A 24,729-nucleotide genomic window follows, 5' to 3' on the forward strand; every position below is an offset into this window, starting at 1 on the left:
AAATGACTTCTTAGTCCTCAAGCCCAAGCTTACTGTGTGGCCAAGGATGACCCTGAACTTCTACCCAGTCCTCTTACCCCTACCTCCTAAGTGCTAGCATTACAGACGTGTGCCACCGTGCCTACTTTCTGTGATGCTATCATTACAGACATGTGCCACCGTGCCTACTTTCTGTGATGCTATCATTACAGACATGTGCCACCGTGCCTACTTTCTGTGATGCTATCATTACAGACATGTGCCACCGTGCCTACTTTCTGTGATGCTGGGCATTGAACTCAGGGTTCTGTGTGTGCCGGGGGAGCACTGAGCCCCATCCTATTTGTTTTCATTTTGTTGTGTTCTTAGGTCTGTTCCGTTCATGTTTTGCCTTTTCCATCAGACTAAAGACCCTCCCAAAAGGCTGTGCTCCACCTTCCTGGGTCACCAGGGCTTCTGGGTGGGGACAGGAGTCGCTTAGACTCCCCTTTCCCCAGGACAGTTTCCCAGAGCCGTCCGGTTCTGCAGCATGCTTTATCTATCCTGTAGGAAGCTCTAGGCTTCAGCCAGATGCTTTACACTGAGCATCTTTATGCTGAAGACCCCAGGGATCCAGCGACTCTACAGTTTCACTCAGGAGCGTCAACCTGCACATCCACATTACGTATCTAATGTGAGGTGGCAGAGGCTGGGACATGGGGGGGAGACTGGCTGAGCACAGGGTTAGACAGCTTGAGAAGAAGAGAGCATCCATTTGGCCGTCCTGCCCAGGGCCTACACCGCCTTGTTTGTGCCGTGCTCAGTGAGCCTACATCAAGGGCCCTGAAGACTATCCCGGAATTCGCCCCAAGAGCCCCCAGCACTCTTCAGAAGCCACTCTGCATATACTGGGCTGGGCACTTGCTCGCCTCGGCATACCTCCTGCTACAGCCCTGCGGGGACTGTGAGCACCCTTTACAGAAGAGGAAACTGAGGTCCTGAGATTGTAAGGACTTGCCTGGTCAAGAAACATACAGCCCAGCAGAAACTTTAGACAAGACGAGCCTGACTCCAGGACCCCCATAGGTCACAACCATCTCCATTTGTGGTGAATTTGACCTTCCGCTCCTGCTGCATGTAGAACTCCGAGGCTCTCCCTGCTGCATATAGAACTCTGAGGCTCTCCCTGCTGCATGTAGAACTCTGAGGCTCTAGTCTGATCAGCTGAGCCAGGCAGCTTCCGAGTGTGGGCTCAGGACTGGGCTGGCTACATGCTTGAACCGTCTGACTGTGTCTCACCCTGCTACCCTCGGCTCTGCCTCCAACACCCTTCTCACCCCCCACCCCCGCTGCTGTGAGCCCCAAGGCTTTCTAGAACAAGAGCAGAGCCAGTCATTCATTAATCCTTGTCCTGCTTCCAAGAATCTCAACTACACAAGAATTCCTCATTGAACAGCCAGGCATTCTTGGGGAGCGTGTGTGTCACCAAGACAGCGAGAGGCTCAGCTCTGGGAAGCAGCCATGGGCCTGGCCAGGAAACTAATGTGGACTTCAGAGCCAGGAGGAAGTGGATTGACTCTCCCTGAGCCCCCTCTCCAACTGCCACCCCCTCTCTAACCACAACTGGGAACTAGCCTTCCCAGGTCATCTGAGGGCACTAGCCAAGCCAATGGCATTTTCTTCTGGAACGGAGAAGCATCTCATGGCAAAACTGTTGTGTGCATGCGTGCATACTCGCACCGTGTGTACACTCAGCTCTGTTTACGTCTGGGTCCCTTTCTGTGTAGTTCCTCCCGGTGTGAATGACTCATTGCATGCGGAAGTCTCTGTGAATGATTTGGGGTGGCTGTGAAACCCCAAGCTTGGAACTAAGTAGTGAGCCCAGGCTGCCCTTCGGTGAAGAGAACCATCTTCTCTCACACCCCTGCAGCTCAGCGTACGACACTTCGAGGGTAAACTGAGGCCAGAGGCTCCCAGGAGCGGGTCCAGAGCAGCCTCCTATTGCAGCCATGAGTCAGAAGAAGAGGGTAAGGCCGGTGGGAAGCAGGGAGGGAGTGGAGAGGCGGAAAGCCTTAGGAGAGTGTGCGGGTTTCATCAAAGGCACCATTTCCTCTTGATTATAAAAAGCAAAGCTTGGGCTGTGAGATGGCTCAGTGGGTACAAGGGCTTGCTGCTAAACCTGAAGATCTGAGTTCAATCCCTGGGACCCACATGGTCTTGCAATTCCCGCACTGTTGTGAGAAATACCTAGGTGCTGATGGAAACAGAGTAGCATCCTGGGACTGGAAGGGGTCAGGGTGTTGAGTCTCCACACACGGGAAGGGGTCAGGGTGTTGAGTCTCCACACACGTTCGTTCCTCCTCACTTGGCCGTGTGGCCCAACCAGAGACAGTGACCCCTGCAGTCTTTGCTCTCTCAGTCGATAGGCAATCAAGAAAATGCTTCACAGACATTCCGCAGGCAGGTCTGATGGAGGCTGTCCCTCAGCTGAGGCCCCCCCCCAGGTGACTGTAGTTGTGTCAAGTTGTACTTTTGTCTTTAATGAATGTCGAAACTGCATGCATATGAAAAGAATTATTATTTACTTACTATTTATCTATCTATTTATTCAGTGTGTATGTGGGATGGGGTGGGTCACGTATGTGGAAGTCACAGGACGAGTTTGGAGGGTCATTCTCTCTTCCTACCTTTACATGAAGTCTGAGGATCCAACTCGCTTGGTCAGGCTTACGCTATTACACGGCAAAAGCCTTTACTCTCTGAGCCGTCTCTCAGCAACCCCTCAAGAACTGGTTTAAAGTAAAATTCCCATATCACTAGTTATCAATAAATGTTTGGTTGGTGTACTTGTTTCATACACTTATGGATGGGATCATGTAAAAATTTCTCAGGCAAAGAGGTCAGTGTGTATAAAGCATCTACAAAGCCCTGCACTGGGAAGCCAGATCCCCCCGGTGCACTGTGGTTCCCATGTGAGGGAGCTGCAAGCTGAGCCCTGCCAGCTGGAGTGAACGGGGCACGTTGGAGGACGTAGTCATGCCACTGTTACTTCTTACCACGTAAGCCTTCCTGGCTGGATCCTGTGTGCTAACCTTCTCTCTGCCTTCTCTCTCCTTTTCATATCAGTTGGTGCTAGCTGAAGTCATCCAACAGCTCACAGGGTGACTTGATGCCACTCATGGAGACCCGATTTAGAATTAGTCGGTTGAATCCTGTCCCCCTATTTCAAGTAGGGGACAACAGTTCCCCCAGATGTGGGTGTTTTAGGGCCAGCATCACTAGAGGACACAGTAAAATTGCCAGCTCTGGGGCCCTCCCCCAATTCCTGCATGCAGCTGGGGGCAGCCTAGCAGCTTGAGTACCAACAGGTTCATGGAGAGCCGGGGTACATGTGGAAGTCTGAGAGTCACTGTGCTCTTGAGATTCCAAGGTACAAGAGGGTAGTTGACACTTTTCTCGTCACATCTAGCTGAGTTCCCATTGCCATGAAGGTAGAGCTTTAGTAGGGCTGGGGAGATGACTCAGGAGTCAGAGCTCTTGGGTTTGAATTCTGCCTCTATGTGTCACTCATTATACAGGTATCGCTCTTCTGGGTCTCTTGCCCCTAATACAGGGTGGTCTCTAGTACAACTGTAAGTATGTTCAAGGAGACATGCATGCTAATTAGCTTAATGGTGCCTGACACACAGTCAACCCACAGCAAATGTCAGATACTATTAATTGTTCCATGCAAAACATCTCTCTCTCAATACAGTGGAATTTTAAGCTCCAGTCCCTGACCCTGACTTACACACACACACACACACACACACACACACACACACACAGTGCCCCAGAGTTTTTGATCATGGCTAACTTCACAGTGGTTTGGGAGAGAGACTGCAGTGTTTATGTTATAGCCGTGCAAGCAATTTGAAAGGGGATACTAGAGATCTTTATTCTAAAAGAGATGGTTTTGGCCAAAAGGCGTGGCATCCAGCCCTCCCCCTCTCCCTTTGGTGCTTGCCAGCAACTCCCCAAACATGCCCCTCTGTTTATCACACTGGGAGTGAGGGTCTCTTTGTTTCCCAGCTCAACTCCTAAACCATGCTTCTCTTCACTCTGCAAACCTAAAGACAACTTCTAAGTAATGACCCACAGCTCTAGAGAAGACAGCGACCATGGCATTTAGTTCCTCCTGCTACGAACCCCACCCTTCTGCCTAATGCTCTCCAGCATGGTCAGTTTTGGTGTGTCTGTGTCTTTATGTGTACACATTTTCCCAGGGAAGGATATCATTTTCTAAGCCTTCTTCTAACCTTTGTGCCCTTATAAACAAGAACTTAGGACTAGGGAGATAGCTCATTTGATCCTTGACACTCCCACAACCCCCAAAATATGGTGGCACATGCTTGTGATCCCAGCTCTGGGAAGGCAACGACAGGCAGATCCCCCAGGCTCACTGACCAGCCAGCTCACCCTAGTCAGAGAGCCCAATGGGAGAGTCCAGTGAGAGGCCCTGCCTCCAGAACAAGGTGAATGGACATGGGGGAGCAATACCAGAAGATTGCTCATTGACTTACACACACACACACACACACACACACACACACACACACACACTGGGATTTATTTTCAATCAGAATTTTTATCTTGGGCCAGATAATCTTTATAGCATGTGCATGGCAGGGAGGGGAGCTGTAATTGTAAAATAACTAGTAGCATCCCTATCTTGTATGCCAGCGATATGGAACATTCTGTGGCTGTGACAGCTTCAAACGTCTCCAGACACTGACCAGTGGCCACTGGGAGTGTGTGTGTAGGGATGGAGGGGAATGCAATGAGGAAGTGCCCCCAGCTGGAAGCCATGGCAAGCTAAACTCTTCCTATAATAGATGGGGCCTGCTGCATCTTATGCTGCCCCAGAGTTTATCTCTGCAGTGTGTTTAAGATTAGGGACAGGATGTATCCACTGATAAGAAAGATATAGGGTGCCTGCTGTCTCTGGGTCACCCTTGACTTCCAAGAAGCAGGCTTCTTGTTGGGTGGACGTACTCCCCACCCACCCGGAGCCCTCTGCAGACAGTCTGCTCCGTGGCCAGATCCCACTCTGGTCCTCTTGACCTTCCTCATGCAGCAAGAAGTCTCTCAGGGAATGGCCTCTGTTTGCAGCTTATAAATATCCATCAAACCATTTCTAGTACCAAGTATTTTTTTAACCGTGTTTAACATTCTTTTCCAAGTGGAAAGTTCTGTGTTTTTGGAAAGCTGCTCATTCCAGAGCCAGGTCAGAGTCCCCAGTAGAACTCAGAGAATGTCCTAGGGACATTTCGCCATTGAGATTGCCGTTGGTGGCCTTGACACAACTGTGGTTGGATTCTGGGCCAAGACTCCCAGGCCCACAAGACAGAGAGAGAGGGAGGCCGTGCATCTACAGCAAGGGCCGTGGACGCAGAGATCAAACCCTTTTATGGAGGACTGCATAGGCGGGTCAGTGGGTAAGAGCACTTGCCGGGTTCTAGAGAACCTTAGTTCATTCTCAGCACCCATAGTGGGTGGCTCACAATGGCCCATAACTCTAGCCCCAGCTAGTCTGACACCGCCTTTCATGCCCCACCGATTCCTGTATACATGTGACACAGACTGTCTCACACACACACACACCGAGGCTACACACACTCTTGGATGCCTCTCTACACACTGTCACATCTCAGTAAGACAACTAGCGTGCCAGTAAGTGTAAGATTGGTTGTGTTTGGTAATGTACAATCCCCGCATTCCAGTGACTTGAAACAACAGCCATCCATTTTTCACTCATCCACAGCAGGGCTCTGCTCATGATAGCCACTTGGGAACCAAGGCTGCCTTATCAGGTGCCACTCTAAAGGTGGATGAAGGATGTACCCAGGCAGTGACAGCCTGGTCTGAATACTTATAAATGGAGGCCTGGCTAGCCCTTCACGGCAATCTGGGCAACCCAGCCCCTAAAGCGTAGAGTTAGCACTATGTCCCCTGGCCATGGAGTAGATGGAGTAGCCTGTCTGCAGAGAGTGGGGCCTGGAGGGGAGTACGTCCACCCACCACGAAGGCTGCTTCTTGGAAGTCAAGGGTGACCCAGAGACAGCAGGCACCCTATATCTTTTGACACTTCTGAGTCCTGTCAGGCCACCTGTTATGAAGATGGACCAGGTGCTGTAAGATCACAGGTGCCTTGTGGGGTAATAACACAGGTGCTGTAAGATCACAGGTGCCTTGTGGGATAATAACAAGTATCATGGGCTGCCCCAATCTACAAGCATTCTTGGTGCTAAGTACCAGGAGAGAAAAATGAACAGACTTCTCATTTGTCAGCTAAAATCTTGTGTTAGCCAGGCTTCTCAAGAAGAGCAGGAAGAATAGAATCTGCTGTTTACCCATCTGCCTAGATTTACTTAATGGAATCAGACTGCAGAGCGGAGGTTGACTGGAGACCCATAGATGGGCCCATGTTGAAGCTCATGTCTGAAGGCAGCTTGGGTGCAGTGTTCCCTCTAAATGGGATAAATGGGATGACCTTAGCCTTTTCCCTTTAAAAGTCTTCTAAAACTTTGTATTTTGTTTTGAAGTGTGTGTGTGTGTGTGTGTGTGTGTGTGTGTGTGTGTGTGTGTGTGTGTGTGTGTGTGTGTGTGTGTGTGTGTGTGATGGTCTATATAAGCTAGGAGAAGGCATTGGATCTCCTGGACCTGGAATAGTTCTGAGCTTCCTGACCTGGGAGCTGGGAACCAAACTCAGGTCCTCTGAAAGAGCAGCACCCAAACCACTGAGCCATCTTTCCCGTTCCTCACCTATGTCTTTTAGCTTCTCAGAAAGGATCTACAGGAACCATGGAGGGTACCCTGCTTTATTCCAAGTCTGTGGATTTCAATGCTGAGCCTGTGTAAAAGTCCTCTCATAGCAACATCTGGACTGGTGTTTGACCTATATCTGGGCCCATGCATAGCCAAATTGACACACAAAATTAACCATCACAGTTTCCAATTCCTACTCAGTTTATGGGGCAGAATTGGTGATGTGGTTGGGCCCAGATACAAACAGTCAGGAAGTTCCATCAGCAACATCAGATATGTGGCTGGGCCAAGACTATCTGACCAAGCACCAATAACAGCACAAGCAACTGTCAGTGATCTTACCTGGGGATGAAAGGGAATGCTCATCTGTGGCCTTACGTGGTTTTCCCAGTTCAGCATTTCTGCTAAGCCAATGTGGAAATCGTCACGGTCTTAGATTCTTGTGCCCACGTCTTAGGGAGAGTCGTAGAAAGGAACATGTAAGGATGTGGCCTGGCCTCCTGAGAGACTAACACCAATAGTGTTGTTGAAATGTTCCTCTGCTCTCTGTTATGTGTGTGTGCATGTGTGTTTGTGCACGTGTGTGTGCATGTGTTTATGTGCTTGTATGTATGTGCACATGTGTGTATATGCAGGTGTGTATGTGCAGGTGTGTGTATGTGCAGGTGTGTGTGCATGTGTGTATGTGCATGTGTTTATGTGCTTGTATATATGCGCACATGTATGTATGTACATGTGTGTATATGCATGTGTATATGTGCAGGTGTGTATGTGTATGTGTGTATGTACACGTGTGTATATGCAGGTGTGTGTATGTGCAGGTGTGTGTATGTGCACGTGTGTATGTGCACATGTGTATATACACATTTCTCATGCCAGTAGAGGCTACAGATTAAAGTCAGGTGTCTTCTCAATTGCTCTCAACTTGCGTTTTTGAGGCAGAGACTCTCAGTGAGCCTGGAGCTCAGCCATCAGCTAGACCAACTGGCCAGAGAGCTCTGGCCAGCCTCCTGTCTCTGCCTCCTTAGTGCCTGGATTACAGCACAGCTGCCTTGTGTGGCTTAAATGTGGGTCCTGGGGATTTGAACTCAGGTCCTCATGCTTGTGGGGCAAGCACTTTCTTACTAATTTGCCTCCCCAGCTCTCCCTTTGTCCTTTGTCCTATGTTTTCTCCATTTGGTGCTGCATTTGGGAATCAATCATCTGTACCATTTCTGCCACTGAAGAATGCTCCTCAGATGCATGGAGTTCTATGACTCTCATATGGTGTCTTTCCTTCCTGGATTCTGGGGCAGCTACTGTTCTGCCACCATATTGGCTGGAAAGTATCATCCCAGCCTGATGCTCTCCTGCCTGCCTGGCAGGAGCCGACGGCTGAGCTTGGGAGGCTTGCAGAGGGCAGGGGCAGGGATCAGAACAGCCTGATCTACCTGAAAACAAGAGTAGAGATCCTGACCAGGAGTCTGAAGCTAAATCAAAGGGTAGAGTAGCAAGGACTCAAACACTGTGTCCACCCTACAACGTTTATATCTGATAATTCCAGTACCCACCTAGGCTGCCTGCTAGGAAGTTCAAAAGAGGTGTTATATGAGCAAGTACTGAACACACACAACACGACACACACACACACACACACACTCAAACAACAATAACAGTAATAATTAATCATGTTTGCCTTGTGCCAAAAAAAAATTCTTGGTTGTAGATGTCTGAAATAGAAGACTATACAGGCAAGGAATTACTTAGAATCTAGAGTGATGTCTGATTTAACAGCAAACTCTGGATGGCATCTTCATTAGTTCAAGTTGCTACAGTAAATTGCCTGGGTGGTGACCTTTAACAAATGTGCATTTTCCCTATTCTGGAGACGGGCAGTCCAAGAGGGAGGGGTCTGCAGATCTGATACCTGGTAAGGGCTGGCTTCCCAGTTCATGGGCAGCTGTCTTCATACTGTTTTCTGACGTTGTGTAAGGGGTGCAGTCACTCTCTGAGAGCTCTTTTATGGGGACAATAATTCCATTTGTGAGGGCTCCACCTTTGAGAGCTAACTTCCTCCAAAGGCTTTGTCTCTGAGTTACATCACATTGTGAAGAAGCTGGGTTCCAGGGAGCCCCAGACATTCAGCCCACAGTACAGAGAGGGAGCAGCTGGTCCCGTGTCATACGCAGGAGGCTCTACCACGGCAGGGGTGACCCAGCTGGTTTTGAAAGTTACCCAGGTTCTTTAAGGAAGAGGACGGGGGAACCCTGGCAGGCTCATGGTATTCTCTGCTGCTCTGATCTGGTTGCTGGGCAGGGGTGTGAAGGACAAATGGGGATCAGGGCCAGCCACCGACGAGGTGTTGATCGAATTGTAAAGGGATAGAAATGAGTAAGTTTAATTTTTTTAAATAAAAGATTTTTTATTTTTATTTTGTCTCAAAGAAAATACCCTTGCTTTAATTTTATTTAAAACCTGTATCTAGGGCTTAAGAGATGCCTCCATGTGTTAAGAGTGCTTGCTGCTCTTGCAGAGGACCTAAGTTTGGGTTGCTTCACCCATTTTGAGTGGCTCACAGCCACCTGTAACTCTAGTTCCAAGGGATCAGATGCCCTCTTCTGGTCATTGTGAGAACTGCACGCAGACACACACACACACACACACACACACACACACACACACACAATTTTTTTAATATGAAAACCTGATTTTGGACCCGCAGGAGGGGAGATTAAAGGCAACGAGACAGAACAGCAGAGCAGGGGACTGTGCTGGTGATTGGCACCGTCCTTCCCCTTGGGCGTTCACATGACTTCATCTTCCACGTCTAATCTCTGGGTTGTTTGAGATAGTTGTATGGGAGATGTGAAGTGAAAGCTTAATTGTTTATCTTTATAAAGAACAACTGCCCTAATCGAATGCAGATATTATGAAGGAGGGGGAAACCCTAAAACAAAAACCAGTTCTGCCTCCCACACACGGAGGATGTGAGTATTGGAGGCTGGGGTGCTTTGTCCCAGTGAGCACTGGAAAGCGGGCCCTTCCTGTCAGGGGGGGGTTAGCTCTTCTTTAATCAACCCTGGCGTCTGAAGGTGGGTGTGACTGGCTGCTCTGGACCATGCCACTCATCACCCGAGGTGTGGCAGTGTGCTCTCCAGGCCCCAGCTCGCTAACCTGTGTGACCTCGCTGCAGGCAGGCACTGTTGCTGGGGTCACAGTGAACTGCTCGGGTCTGTTCTGGGTATTGGGCTGCCCTCTGGGTGGCTCCAGCCCCAACTACAGCTGCCCCTGACCAAGGCCTTCTGCCTCCAGCCCTTCACCCCTGGGCCTGTCACCCCCGGGCCAGGCTCCTGCTCGGTGGGTGCTGGCGCTTTCTCAGCACTTTCCCCTGAAGAATGAGTGCTCCCTCCTCTGCCTTCCCTCTTCCCTCCTTCCCTCCTCCTTCATCCCTCCCTCCCCTCCCTTGACTTTCCATCTCTTTCATTTCTTTTCCTCTTCCTACGTCCTTCCTTCCTTCCTTCCTTTCTCCCTCTGTCTTTCCATTTCTCTCCTTTATTTTCCTTTCCCCATTCATCCCCCTTCCCTTATTTCCTTTCCTCCTTTCCTGAAGTCTCCTTCCTTCCTTCCTTCTTTCCTTCCTTCCTTTGCCCTTCCTTCCTTCCTTCCTCCCTTCCTTCCTTTGCTCTTCCTTCCTGCCTTCTTTCCTTCCTTCCTTCCTTCCTTCTTTCCTTCCTTCCTCCCTCCTTCCCTTCCTTCCTTTGCCCTTCCTTCCTTCTTTCCTTCCTCCCTCCCTTCCTTCCTCCCTTCCTCCCTCCCTCCCTTCCTTCCTTCCTCCCTCGTGTCTTGCCTACCCAGGCTGTCTCAGGAAGACTGTCTCTTTAAGAAAGGCAGCTGTATACCGTGCACTCTGGCACTGTGATGCTCAGCCCTGCCTCTCCTGCTGGGCACTGCTGGGCTGCAACTGGGACCCCAGCCCCCCAGGCCTCAATCTGAGTTCAGAACCTCTACCGGAAAGGGCCACATGTGCAATGATGTGCACACTCCCAGGGGTCTGCACCACAGGACTCCCTGCCGGAAGCCCCTCAGTGGCCGTGCCCTGGCTTTGGGCCGGAAGTGGCTCATTGTTGAAGACCGAGGTCGGGAGCTGCGAAAGAAAGCTGGGAAATATCCGGAATAGCTTGTCGAGTGTGAGCCAAGTTTGCTGCCCCCTGTCCCTCAGACCAGGCAGGTCTGGGGCTATGCAGTAGTGATCCCTGACAGTGGGATGGGCAGGTGTGAGAGGGAGAAGGGGAGGAGCCTGGGGTTCCCTTGCTCGCATGTGGGTAACCCTCAACACTCCTCAATGCTGCCCTCTGGATAAAACTTGAACAGGGTCTGAGGGCTGGTGCTCATGAGAGACACATGGCAGCCTTCTTCCTTCAAAACCAAGTATGGCCAGGAGGAGCCTCAGACTGTTTGTGAGAATGCCCGAAGGAATGCCACCTGGAGCCCTGAGAGACGTGCATAGGTAACCTTGTGGGACTATCTCAGCACGGGATCCAGGCCACGCCCTCTTCCCCCTGGGCCAGGGGACAGACCAGGCTTTCTCCCCAAGTCCATGTTGCTCCCTTGCAGTGGGGGAAGCTGCCCATGATCTGCAGCAAACAGTGCCATAGCGGGAGGTGGCGGGTCTGCCAAGGGCAGGGAAGAATGGGGAGCCTGTTCCTGCTGAGGCCTGGGAACATGGCCTTGGGGAGAGGCCCAGGTCGCCAGAGCTGGCATGAGAGCACATGGACAAAAGGTCCAGGTCCATGCTGGGAGAACGCGACTGAGCCAGCATCCCACAGTGCAGGGCAAATGGTCCCCCAACCGCATTGCCTGGGACAGGAGCACAGGTGCAGCGGGCCTCAAAGGCCTGGGCGCACCTGTGCGGGCATGCGTGCGGCAGTCCGAGTGTGGGGCCTCCGGCAGACAAGAGTGCAGCGGACAAGGGTGCGCACAGCAGCAACTTTTGTTCCTCGAGGGATTCGCCTTCAGGGAAGCCCTTAGCTGAATATAAGCTCTTCTGTGGACCAGGGTCTGAGCAGGCGATTTACTGAAACATGAGATGCCAGGAAACAATCTGGAGGCTGTGAAGATCTGGGGAGCTGTGCCTGTGGTCGGGGAGAGAAGGCCACCCCCACACAGTCCATCCCTGCAGAGTCTTAATGATCAGTACCATTCATTGTGTACCTTGAAGACAGCAGTCAGTGTGACAAGGGCTTATCTGCTCATCGAATGCTATAGGAGTGTGTGTGTGTGTGTGTGCGCGCGCGTGTGTGTTCAGTTGCATATGTTCATCCATGGGTGTGGAGGCCAGAGGGCAACCCCAGATGTTTCTCAGGTGCCATCTACCTTATTATTATTTCTTTCTTTTCTGGTTTTTTCGAGACTGAGTTTCTCTTGTATTGTTTTGGAGGCTGTCCTGGAACTCACTCGGTAGACCAGGCTTGGTCTCGAACTCACAGAGATCTGCCTGCCTCTGCCTTCCGAGTGCTGGGATTAAAGGCGTGCGCCACCACTGCCCGACTACCTTATTTATTGAGATATGGTGTCTCTGTGGCCTGGGGCTTGATTGTGCAAGATTGGCTGGTTCCCAAGTCTCAGGGATCCTCTGTTCTACTTCTCTGGCATGGGATTGTAAGAGTCATCTACTGCACTAGCCTTCTGGGCATGGTTCTGGGGATCACCTAAGTGAGTTTATACTTCAGTCCCCCAAAGGAATTATTTGAATCATGGGTAGTTTTATGAATTTTACAGAAACTGAAGCTCAGAAGTTGAAGATTGTTCACCCTTGAAGCTGGAAACTCACAAAGGAGACTTGGATGACTTCATCCACCCATTCCCTCATCCACCATTCCCTCATCCCTCATCCCTCATCCCTCATCCATCATCCATCATCCTCATCCCTCATCCACCATCCCTCATCCCTCATCCACCATTCCCTCATCCACCATCCCTCATCCCTCATCCACCATTCCCTCATCCACCATCCCTCATCCCTCATCCACCATCCCTCATCCACCATCCCTCATCCCTCATCCACCATTCCCTCATCCACCATCCCTCATCCATCATCCCCTCATCCATCATCCTCATCCCTCATCCCTCATCCACCATTCCCTCATCCATCATTCCCTCATCCACCATTCCCTCATCCACCATCCCTCATCCACCATCCACCATTCCTCATCCACCATCCCTCATCCATCATCCCTCATCCACCATCCCTCATCCATCATCCCTCATCCACCATTCCCTCATCCCTCTTCCCTCATCCACCATTCCTTCATCCATCATCCCTCTTCCCTCATCCCTCATCCCTCATCCACCATCCCTCATCCATCATCCCCTCATCCACCATCCTTCATCCATCATCCCTCATCTACCATTCCCTCATCCACCATCCCTCATCCATCATCCCTCATCCATCCATTCCCTCATCCATCCATTCCCTCATCCCTCATCCCTCATCCCTCATTCCATTCATCTATTTAACTAAGTTAAACTGATAGTTTTCATGTGGTCGTCACCAAGGTGCAGCTGGGACAAAGGCTGGCCAGGACTCAGGGCAGCTTAGCCACATAGCCTGTCTGCTGACTGGTACCCAGAGTCTTCTGTGAGCCTTCTGGGAGTGTGGGAATGTTCTTCTCAAGGTCTAAGACTGATGGAGGAGGTTTTCTTTCTTGACAAATTGCTACATTGTGTTTTCATTTTAATGATTATCTACAATTCTGTACAGGCTGGCAGGCCACATATAGCCTACTGCTGGCATCAGAATTATTTTTGTCACTGTTCAAGTTGGTGATGTGTGGCCTTTTAAAATGACGGTTTTTAATGTCTGGAAACTTTGTGTCTTAGACTGTAGTCTGCTATCCAGGATCTCATATAGTCCAGGCTGGCTCCAAACTTGCTATGTAGCCAAGGATGACCCCAAACTCCAGATCATCTTGCCTCTACTCCCAAGAAGTGGAATTACAGGTTGCTGCCATCACACCCTGTTACTGCTGGTGCTGGATATCAGACACCAGGCTTTTCTCCTGCTAGGCAAGCCGCCTACCAACCAGACCCCATCCCCAGCTCTCCCCACCCGAGTCTTGCAGGCTTGCTCTCTTACCTTCTAGTCTTTGTCTATGCAGTCTCTTTCACCAGCACCCCCCACCTCCGCCCTACCCACCACGCACTTTGAGTTTGATCCGTTCTTCAGGTGAGATGTTTCTCCTTCACGTCCTGCTGTGACCTCTTCCTCTTAGTCCTCAACAACACATGGCGTCCTCCCCTTTCCTGTTAGTTCTGTGCTGAATCCCCAGCAGCCCGGTTATGCTGCATCTTAATGACCTGTCCCTGGCTGTATTTCAGGGGTGGGCATCAGTGGAACTTGTCTGAACTGCTGCCTGCTCTCCTCCAGCTCCATGCCCACCTGGAAATGGTGTTAGAGTAACCTGGGGACCTCTCCCTGTTGCTGGAGACCTCTCCCCGTCGCTGGGGACCTCTCCCTGCCCCCGGGGAACCCATGCTGCAGCAGGGGGGCTTTGGGGGTCCAGCTGTGCCCAGGATCTCTTCACCTGCTCACACTGTGGGCAAATCCCATCTCGGGTTTTGTAACCTGGACTGGCGCCAGTCCCTGCACTCTGAGATCAGGCGGCCCCGTTTGTTTTCACATCCCGTTTGGGGGCCCCTGAATATCTACATTTCAAAGTAGCGTTTCTTTTTCTAGCAGCTACTGCAGGCCAGGCTCCTGCCAGCTCCCGGACTCCTGTGTTAGCGTTTTCAGTTAATTAAGAAAACAAACCCTGAATTCTGACTGCGATGGGGCTGCGGATGGAGATGAAGGAGCCCCTGGCAATGTCCCCATGCAGGAGAAGATGGACAACACCTGCAGGAGGGCGGGTCAGCGGACCGAGGGCATGTGTGAGGCAGAGGGGACCTTCGGACAGCCCCTCCGCAGGAGAAGGTTCCAGGAACTCCTAGCGTTGGGAGAAGAGCCAGGCGGAGTCCAGAGCTCAGCTTCTGCCCTTCCTGCTACCCAGGATGCATCTGGACTTGGTGCAGGTGGCACGAGACTACTTGGAGGACAGCAATGAGGGACAAAAACTGTCCTGGGAGTATGGGTCTGTCCCTAAGCCTGTTGTCCTCACCACATGCTGTTAGAAGACCTCGGTAGAAGATGACCTCTGATGGTTTTGCAGTCCCAGGTTACTGCCCTGTCCTTGAGGAAGGGGAGCCCTGCTTAGGGCTATAGCTGTCCCATCAGAGCCGCAGTTTGTGTTTAAAGGTCTCAGTATGCTGTGGGAGGAGTAACCAGGCTCTGTCTGGAGGACACCCAGCACACCTTCCCACCCCCCAGCTGCCAGGGAAGGCATGTGGAGCCCTAGCTTCAAAAAGGAAATTTGTGACAACGCTGAGAAGTTATGATTAATTTCTAGGAATATTAGAGGATGTCTTCTAAAGAGAGGCATCATAGCTTGGCCTTAGCTGGGTTCATGATACTTAAGGAAAACGTTTTCTAGTGGATCTTGGCTAAGAATTGGGAAACTTTTCAAGTTTGTCTTGGAGACAGTCTCACTCTGTAGCCCAGGCTAGCCTGGAACTCTCCATGTAACCAAAATGTTCCTTCCTGATCTCCCAAGTGCTGGGATGAAGACAAAGGCCTCCATGTGAGGTTTGTGAGGTACTGGGGAGCAAATCTCACACTTAGTGCATGCCAGGCATGCGCTGTACCCACTGAGCTACACCCCAAGTCCGTAAGTTTTGGCTTTTTAGGCATGAGCTGACTCTGTAGCCAGGCTGGCCTGGAACTCACTATGTAACCCACGCTGGCCTTGAATTCATGGTTGTTCTACTTCAGCTCGCAAGTGCTGGATGGCAGGCATGAGCTGCCACACCTGGCTTTAATTTTTCTGTTTGAATCGCATATCTGTAATTGTTTCCACTGTGTGTGCACTGTCTCTCATAGAAGCTAAAGAAAACCAAGAACCATCTAGAACTTGTCCACTACTGCTACTGCTCAGGAGAGGAGTTCAACGCTGACACACGGAGGGTGTGCTTGTAGACACAGCTCTATCAAGAGTTGGCTGAGCGTCCCAGGACAAGGGACACACCCGCGGGGCTTCAGGTTCCTTGCTCGCACTGGGGACTTGACAATGACAGACGCCTTCTTTCCTAGCATCCGGGGCTCTCCGCAGTAAGGGTGGGAAGGTCATGTCAGAGAAAGGAAGAGCTGAATCCACACCTAGGGTGAGAACAGGATTCCAAGAGGAGAGGCAAGGCCATCAGGAGTTGATTTCCGGAGTCAGATGTTTGGGGCTATAGAGTAACAGTGGTTGCTGGAAAGAACCGTAGCACTCATACCTCTGTTCCCTGTGAGTGGGGTCTGTCTTAGCTGCTTTTCTATTGCTGTGACAAGACAGCATGACCAAAGTCACTTACAAAAAAAGCATCTAATTTGGGGTTCATGGTTCTAGAGGGTGAGAGTCCATGACTGACATGATGAGAAGCTCAGCATCAGGCAGGCAAGCGTGGTGCTGGAGAAGGAGCTGAGCACTTACGCCAACTCCACAAGCACATGTCAGAGACAGACAGACAGACAGACAGACAGACAGAGAGCAGTCACTGGGAGCCAGCGATGCACCTCTTCCAACAAGGCCACATCTTCTAACCCTGCCTAAACAGTTCTACCAACTGAGGACCAAGTATTCAAACACATGAGCCTATGAGGCTCATTCTCACAGGAACCACCACAGGGAGTGCTCCTGGCCTCCAGCGCTGATGGCAGGGCTGTGGGAGTGCTCCTGGCCTCCAGTGCCCATGGCATGGTTGTTGGAGTGCTCCTGGCCTCCAGCTCCAACGGCAGGGCTGTAGGAGTGCTCCTGGGCCAGCAGGGCTGTGGGAGTGCTCTTGGGCTCCATCAGGGCTGTGGGAGCGCTCCTGGGCCAGCAGGGCTGTGGGAGTGCTCTTGGGCTCCATCAGGGCTGTGGGAGCGCTCCTGGGCTCCAGCAGAGCTGTAGGGATGCTCCTGGGCTCCAGCAGGGCTGTGGGAGTGCTCCTGGGCCAGCAGAGCTGTGGGGGTGCTCCTGGGCCCCAGCGCCGATGGCAGGGCTGTGCAGGCTCCAGTGCCTGGACATGTGTTGAGCGCGTCTCTCTCCATGTGAAGCTGAGCTGTTCTGCCCTTGACATTTTTCATCTGAACATAAAATGTAGAAAAATCCCAGACCCAGTTGCAGCATCTCAGAAGAGGGAAGCCCATACTGACTCCTCGGCCTCTGCACACTAGCTGCCAGGTCCTACATGCCTCACAGCGTGCATCCTTAACCCTTGCCCTTCCAGCTACCTGGAGATTCATAGCCAAGGAATGCACAGCCACGCTTCAGTCTGCACTCAGTGTCCCCTGTTTATCAAGTTCCCGCTAGCCCTTGCTTCTTCCCCTATTTCTTTCAGGTAGCCCAGGTTGCCCTTTGCCCTTAGTTCTCCAGAGACGTTGACCCCAGATGGGACACCTAGCACAGTCTGAAAAGCACACTGACTCTCGAGAACCTACTTGCTCCCGGAAGCCAAGATCTGGTTTAATGCTGCATCCTGACCATCCCAGCCTGATTATGCCACTCTAACAGAGTGTTCCAGGCTGCATAATCCGGGAACAATTAACTCATTTCTCATTCTTTTTCACTCTAAATACAAGGTAAAGTCACTAACTGGCTAACTCCCATGAGAGCTTCTCTCTGCTTCCAAAGTGGTACCTTACTTGCTGTGTCCCTCAGACGGGTAAGTGCTATATCTTCACAGAGTAGAAGGGACAGAGCCTACGCTGGCCCTTTTCTCCCTTTTTGGTATTTTCATTTATTCATGAGTGTCAAGCCGCTTCGCCCAAAGCCACCACATCTTAAATACGCCATGGTGAGGATTTGTGTGTGCGTGTGTGCGTGTGCCTGTGTGTGTGCATGTGTGTGTGCATGCATGTGCATGTGCCTGTGTGTGTGCATGCATGTGTGCATGTGTGTGTGCACGCATGTGCGTGCATGTGTGTGCCTGTGTGTGTGCATGCATGCATGTGTGCTTATATGTGTATACATGCATGGTGTGTGTGTGTGTCTGCGTGTGGTGCACATGTATGGAGGTGCGCATGTGTGCAGATGCACTTGTCTGTGCATGTGCAGTCCCAAAGCTGATGCCAGAGCCATCTTCCGTCACACCTCCCCCTCATTCACCAGGGCAAGGTCTCTTAACCAAACCCAGAGCTCACCGATATGGTTAGTCTTGCCAATCTGCTTGCCCTGGGGTGCCCCCCCCCTGTCTCTACCTTCTGGGGCTGGGATGACAAGAGAGTCATCACACCTCCCTAGAACTTACGTGGGTTCTGAGAATCCTAACTCTGGCCTTCTCACGCTTGCCTTCCAATGCTTTACCCACTGAGCTGTCTCATTGGCACAACACTTGACATTTTAAGTGTGGTTCTGGGGAATTAACACTTGGGTCCTTTAGCTTGCAAGGTCAGCACTTTATCTGCCGAGTTATTGGTACAGCTCTCCGTGAATGAGGTATTTTTGGGGGGGATACAGGTTTGCAAGAGAAGACACAGTCCCCGCTACAGCATCTGGATGTGGTAAATTCTCACTGAACACTGGATGTGTTGATAAGAGGAAGTACCGCAAATGGCAGGGGGCCTTATTATTTTTCACCGAGAAGCTGCAAACAGCTGGTGTTTGCATCACTTACTCGGAGGCCACCTTCCTGGGATGGTGGAGAGGCCACTGTAATCAGCTCCCCGACCCCTTCAATGCTGTGGTCCATGCAGGAGCCTAGAAGCTGGGAGCTGGGGCATCTCTCATGTGCCCCAGACTGGCTGTGGGGGCATGTACTGCACGTACCATTTTTGTGTAGATACTAATTACACATCTTGACACCGTCTGGCCTTTTGCCTATAATAGTGCGTGATCCTGCAGCTGTGCACGGGTGGATGAAGTGTGACTGTGTGGGGAAGCCAGGAATACTCTGGAAAATGCACCAGGACCCCAGTTTATGCCACGAAGGGTCCCTGTTCTGGAGGCTGAGAGATGCCTTGTTTGATACTTGATGGGGAGTTGCCATGTTTGAAGTGTTTAATACTTAACTAGCAGGAGATTGGGTAATAGAAATTTGGGGTACTGCTCATAGGATGTGAGAAGTTCAAGGGCTGCTCGGGTTAGTAGACACTTGTCCTGCAGGGGCATTTGTTTACTCCTCGGCAGACTAAGGTGCATGCTCTGAGGGGCTGGTGCATGTGTGTCTATTCCAGTCCACTCTTGTGATGAGACAGGGGAATCATATTGCTGCCCTTGGAGGCTAATCTATACTGAGCGTCCCTGAAGACTCGGGGTTGGCAGTGCCCCAGAATCCTCCTGAGACAGCCTGTTGTTCAGCATTCAGTATCTCTTACTGTACCATCCCCCAGGTCACTGCTCTCCACAAGTGTCCTGCAGCCCCCTTCCCCTGCCTCCCCTCCTCCTTCGCAGGTGGAGTCACACACCATTCTCCCATGCTCTCTTGCATGTGTTCCATGTAGCATGCAGAATTATCACTGTCCTTCCTGCCTGCTTCCCAGAAGAGTGCGTGGGGTCACTTCCCACTGCTGTATCCTTACCCTGTGCAATGCCTGGCCCAGAGTTGGGGCATCCTAGAGGGTTGTGGAATGCAGGACATGGGGGGCCGATGCTGGGTTTTATCTATTTTGTTTTCATCTATAGGGATGTCTCTTAATGGTTGCATCTCTTCCTGGGTCATCCAGGGAAAGGGATGGATGCTTGGGGAAGTTGATGGATTAGAATGGTCTCAGATATTAGAGACACAAAAAGCCCCTGGTGGGGTTGGTAGGCTCTGTGACTTGGTCCTTATAAGCTCCTTTTCCCTTGGATTCTCAGCCTGCCCGGGCTAGCAGGGCCAGGGAGCTTCAGGGCTGACAGTAATGAGTTTTTAAACCAGACCCTCCATGTGCTGAGGCCTGCAATCTTCCCTCCTCAAGTCAGGACAAAGTGACATTGGAGGAGAACAGACCTGTCTCTGTAGCCCTTTGGCTCAGGCAGCTCAACTGAGCTGGAAGGAGAGCAGGCCGCCTGGGAATAGCTGGGAAGCATGGCCAGACCTTGGGTCTACATCCTCCAAGGCCAGGATGTGGCGTGGGACCCGGGCAGGCAGAAGTTCCCACCGCTCAGCTAGCTCAGCTCAAGAGCTCCTAAATACCCAGGCCCAGGCGGCATCTCCTAGCCGGAGAGTAGGGAGATTCTAGCTGCCTGGGTCAAAACCACATCAGGACTGAAACAGCTCTGTAGTCACACACCTCTGACATTTTTCTTCCACCTGGACAGCTGCCAGGGGCCCTGCAGCCCAGCCTCGCCTTGATGTGGGGTGAGAAGAATCAGGGGTTAACCTTTTCCGGCCCTGCCTAAGTCAGCCTAACTCTGGCCATCTCCAATTAGCCACCATCTGCTTACCACATACCAAGGAATTGAGCAACCACATTCACACATGTCATATTTTATAGTTGCCTCATTCACGTAGAGGCAACTATATATAGTTGCCTCATTCATGTAGAGGCATCAAATTAGTTAACTGGGGCCTGTGTAGTGGCATCACTTGTCTAAGCTTAGACAGTGGCTAAGTTAAGTTTCATATATTTATCTGTATTTCAACAGCCTGTTGTATATTAGGCAGTGAATCTACTCACTTCAGATAGCAACAAAAGCTGAAAAAGATGTCCCATGAGGGTTATATGGACAGTGACACATGGCTGGGCATTCACTGACATCCATGAACAGGCTGGACCAGGTTGGATCCCTGGGCTTTCGGGAGTGGACTTGCTACTGAAGAGATGATACCTGCATAAAATACATCATATGACAGTTGAGTAGCTGGGGAATGGAGAGGTAGACAGAACTTGGGGAGGGGAGCCCTGAGGAACCCCTTACAGATGTCCTTGCAGAGGGGATATGTGGTGGTGAGAAATCGTGGTGGCCAATGTGACTGCGTCTAGAGGCTCCTGTGAGACTGGTGGATGTGAGGGTCTTTCAGGAGTTATTTAAATAAGGGGGCTAACGTCAACCTGAATGGGGACAGTGCCATCTTAGAAGCTGGGATCCCAAATGGGGAAAAAAGAGAAAGCCTAAGGCTCAGGCACCCTCCCTGATTCCTCACTGGCATGCTGACAGCTGTTCTGTTCTGCCATGCTTTCCCCTCTGAGACCCTGAGCCAAGACATAGCTGCCTCTTTTGGATTTTTGGGGGGCGTTTTTCGAGACAGGTTTTCTCTGTATTGTTTTGGAGGCTGTTCTGGAACTTGCTCTGTAGACCAGGCTGGCCTTGAACTCACAGAGATCTGCTTGCCTCTGCCTCCAGAGTGCTGGGATTAAAGGCGTGCGCCACCAACGCCCAGCTCTCTCTTGGATGTTTGACATGTGATGCAAACATTCTCTCTCTCTCTCTCTCTCTCTCTCTCTCTCTCTCTCTCTCTCTCTCTCTCTCTCTCTCTCTCTCTCTCTACACACACACACACACACACACTTGGTGCACACCAGGTAACGGAAATGTGTAACCCACTCATCCACACACTTACTATTGAGGCAGATTATATGTTACTGCTTTTCCCATGGGGACACTAAGGGTATTTGTCACCTTTCTCATTATTGTGAAAAAATGGTCAACATGAGCAACTGAAGGAATAGAAGGTCTATCTTGGCTCCAAGTTCCAAAGGAAGGCACAGTGGAGTAGATATTGCCAGCTAGAATGTCCCAGAACTGTTTGTTCACATGGTAGTGAACAGGATACAAAGAAAGGCTGTCATTAGGAGCAAGTGGCTCTATCATCGTTTAAAACCTGTCCCTAATTACCAACTTCTACCAGCATGGACCACCGGCTGGCAAAGGCCCTACAACTTTTCAAATAATTACACAGGCTTGGGATCAAGTGTTTAAAAGGTGTTGCTGTTGGGGGTCACTCCCAGACTCAGACCATAACACTGAGGCATGGACATAAACTGGCTTGCCAAGCATGGTGTCACAAATAAGGACAGCATTGGGACCAGAATGCAGGTCTTCTGCCTGCTGTGTTCTAGCTTTTACTATGTGCTCCTTCCTAAGCCACTGGGAGAGTAAGTAGGCAGGAGACTTCCACGACATCACCTAGATAGGCAACATTAAGGCTTTTGGATGGCTGTGGGGGAGCAGAATTGGTTCTGTCCACTGATGCATGGCTGTGGGGTAGCAGAATTGGTTCTGTCCACTGATGCATGGCTGTGGGGTAGCAGAATTGGTTCTGTCCACTGATGCATGGCTGTGGGGTAGCAGAATTGGTACTGATGTCCACTGATGCATGGCTGTGGGGTAGCAGAATTGGTACTGTCCACAGACGCATGACTGGACACTCACTGACATTCACCAATGGGCTGGAAAAGGTTGGATCCCTGAGCTTTTGAATGTAGACCTAATAGCTGCAGCTGAAGAAGCAGAGGGCTTCCTGGTATGTCCAGGACCTGCGCACACCTGTGCAGGGCGCTGTTCCCAGCTTCTGCTCTGGGAGGTGAGGGCTAGAGATGGCAGCCCCAGCAAGTCACTTCCTTATGTTACTGCCTTGCTAGGGGTAGGACAATACTTTTCTGGGGCAGGATATCTCCCAGGGGTGTTTGTAGCATTTCCTCAGCCTGTGTCCCATTCCTGAGACTCTCCAAGGCACCGGGGTATTTATTCCTAATGACGCCGTCCTGAATTTTGGCCACTTACTGTCTTTCCCTCCTAATATTTGAAAAATGCCCTCTTGCCTCTGATCATCTAATCCCCATCTCATAGCTATTTCCTTTTCTGTTTTTTTTCTCCCTAAGTACTTCTCAAATGAACTCAGTTTAGATGTTTAGGAAATAAAGGGGGAAATAATTTGGTTTTTCTGGGGCAAATATATTGGAGAATGTTTTCCTTGTTAAAAAACCATCCAACATGTGTTCTGACTTCTGAATTCCTACTCATGCCTCATGCATCCCTTATCAGCCGTGCCTGCATTTTGCTAAAGAGCTAGAGTTACTTTCCCAAGGACTTACAGTGAGTTTCATGGCAGAGCCAATAGGGATCCAGACATCTAGTTCCCAACCCCATCACACTGCTGGGGCCCAGGCTTCAACTCGGGGGGGGGGTCCTGCCCACAGCCTCTTTAGTGACCTACAGTGCAGTCCCAAAAAGTGTATTACAAAGCTGCTGGCTCCCATTGGCTGTTGGCCATTGGCTCAGCTAGGAATAGATAGAAGGACAAGCCATGCGTGTTGGTAGTGGGCTCCAAATTCCCCTTCCATCTTTCTTTGTCCTTTCCCTACCTGGCTGGGTGACTGTACCAGACAGAAGTGAGACAAGGGAATTGACAGCTCATTCCATACCCTGCTTCTGTAGCTAAAGAAGCCTTTGACTTGTGTCTGCCATTCTGTTTACTGAGCCTGGTACAGCCCTGACAGTCCCCCAAGCTGGCAAATATCCTGGCACAACATTGGAAAACTCGGCTCTGGCTTTTGATTGCCCTGGAGTCGAAAGACCAGTGGGCACCAGTGAAAATGAGAAATATATATATATATATATATATATATATATATATATATATATGTATATGCCTTACTGCGTCCTCAAGACTCAGAGAAGATCACAGAAGGGTGGGGTGGATGGGGAGGAGTGCTGTGAAGAGCTGTCCTCTGGACATGATATGGGTGCTGCACACACAATCACAAGACCTGTATAAGATAAATCTAGTTAAACGTTTCAGCAGGGAGGGGAGGTCCCCAAGCCTGCTTCTAACTTCAGGGCGACTAGCAGTTGTCAGCTGCCCAGAGAAGAAAAAAATCACTTTTAGGGGAGCAGCGGGTTGGCTACTAATAAGTTGTCTGTGCTCTAGGATGGTTCTGCAGCCATGGAAACACAGGCAGCACTAATTGGACTTAGTGGGGTATTTTTTTGAAAGAGGGAGAGAGGCTCTGAAGTTGAGGGAGCTGTATTGGGGTCAGGGTGGGGCAGTCCACAGGGAGTTGGAGGGAGGGAGGATGGATATGATTACTGGTGTATTGCATACATATAATATGAAAATTTCAAAGAATAAACTTTTTAAAATAATAGAATAATCCCAGAACTTGGGAGGCAGAGGTAGGCATATCTCTGTAAGTTCCTGGGTAGCCAAACTACACAGAGAGACCTTGTCTCAAAAAAAGAAAAGAGAAGAGGAGAGAAGGAGGGCTTGCATGATGTCTCCACAGTTTAGAGAGAGCACTTATGCTCTTGTAGAAGACCCAGGTTCGATTCCTAGCACCTACACCTTACAACTATTTATAACTCTGATTTCAGGGTACCTGATGCTTCCTTCTGGCTTTTTCAAGCACCAGGCATGCAAGTGGCACACACACACACACGCACGCTCGAGTCACACACATGCAAGAGGTACACACACAAGAGGTACACACACATACATGCAAGCAAAACATTCATACATACAAAATAAAGTGAATAGATCTTTAAAAATTTTTAAATAGCCAGGCATTGGTGGTGCACGCCTTTAATCCCAGCATTCGGGAGGCAAAGGCAGGCAGATCTCTGCAAGTTCGAGGCCAGCCTGGTCTACAGAGTAAGTTCCAGGACAGCCTCCAAAACAATACAGAGAAACCCTGTCTCAAAAAACCAAAAAAATTTAATACATAAATAAATAAAATTGAAAAAGAATTTAAAAGATAGCCAAGGGGAGATAAATCCTTGCTTATATTGTTAGCATTTATTACACATTGGCATCATGTTATTGATGTCGATTCTAAATAAAACGAAGGGGGGAAATCCAGCCCCAAACATGCATAGCATATACATCTGGCGTGAGTTCGCTATTTTAAACGAATGTCTCAGTGGAAGGGACATTCTGAGAGGGAGGCTGACGGAAGGGAAGGAAGCCAAGTCAGTGAGAGGTGACTAAGATGATCAGAAGTGGCCGGAG

At 50.4% G+C, this 24,729-nt stretch overlaps 1 protein-coding gene across 4 annotated transcripts in view; it reads left to right on the forward strand.

Annotated features, from left to right (window-relative positions):
* The window catches only part of Daam2 (dishevelled associated activator of morphogenesis 2), a 110,782-nt gene that overhangs the window by 20,821 nt on the left and 65,232 nt on the right, over positions 1-24,729 (forward strand). The window contains exon 1 of one of the 4 annotated variants that reach the window (XM_040729601.1): positions 1,844-1,985. The exons of the other annotated variants lie outside the window; for them this stretch is intronic. The gene's annotated coding sequence lies outside the window, so the exon portion shown is untranslated. Of the gene's footprint in view, positions 1-1,843; positions 1,986-24,729 lie in introns of those variants that run through there. 4 annotated transcript variants of the gene reach the window in all.

Source organism: Mesocricetus auratus, unplaced genomic scaffold, assembly GCF_017639785.1.
Source record: "Mesocricetus auratus isolate SY011 unplaced genomic scaffold, BCM_Maur_2.0 Super-Scaffold_100021, whole genome shotgun sequence".
NCBI lineage: Eukaryota > Metazoa > Chordata > Mammalia > Rodentia > Cricetidae > Mesocricetus > Mesocricetus auratus.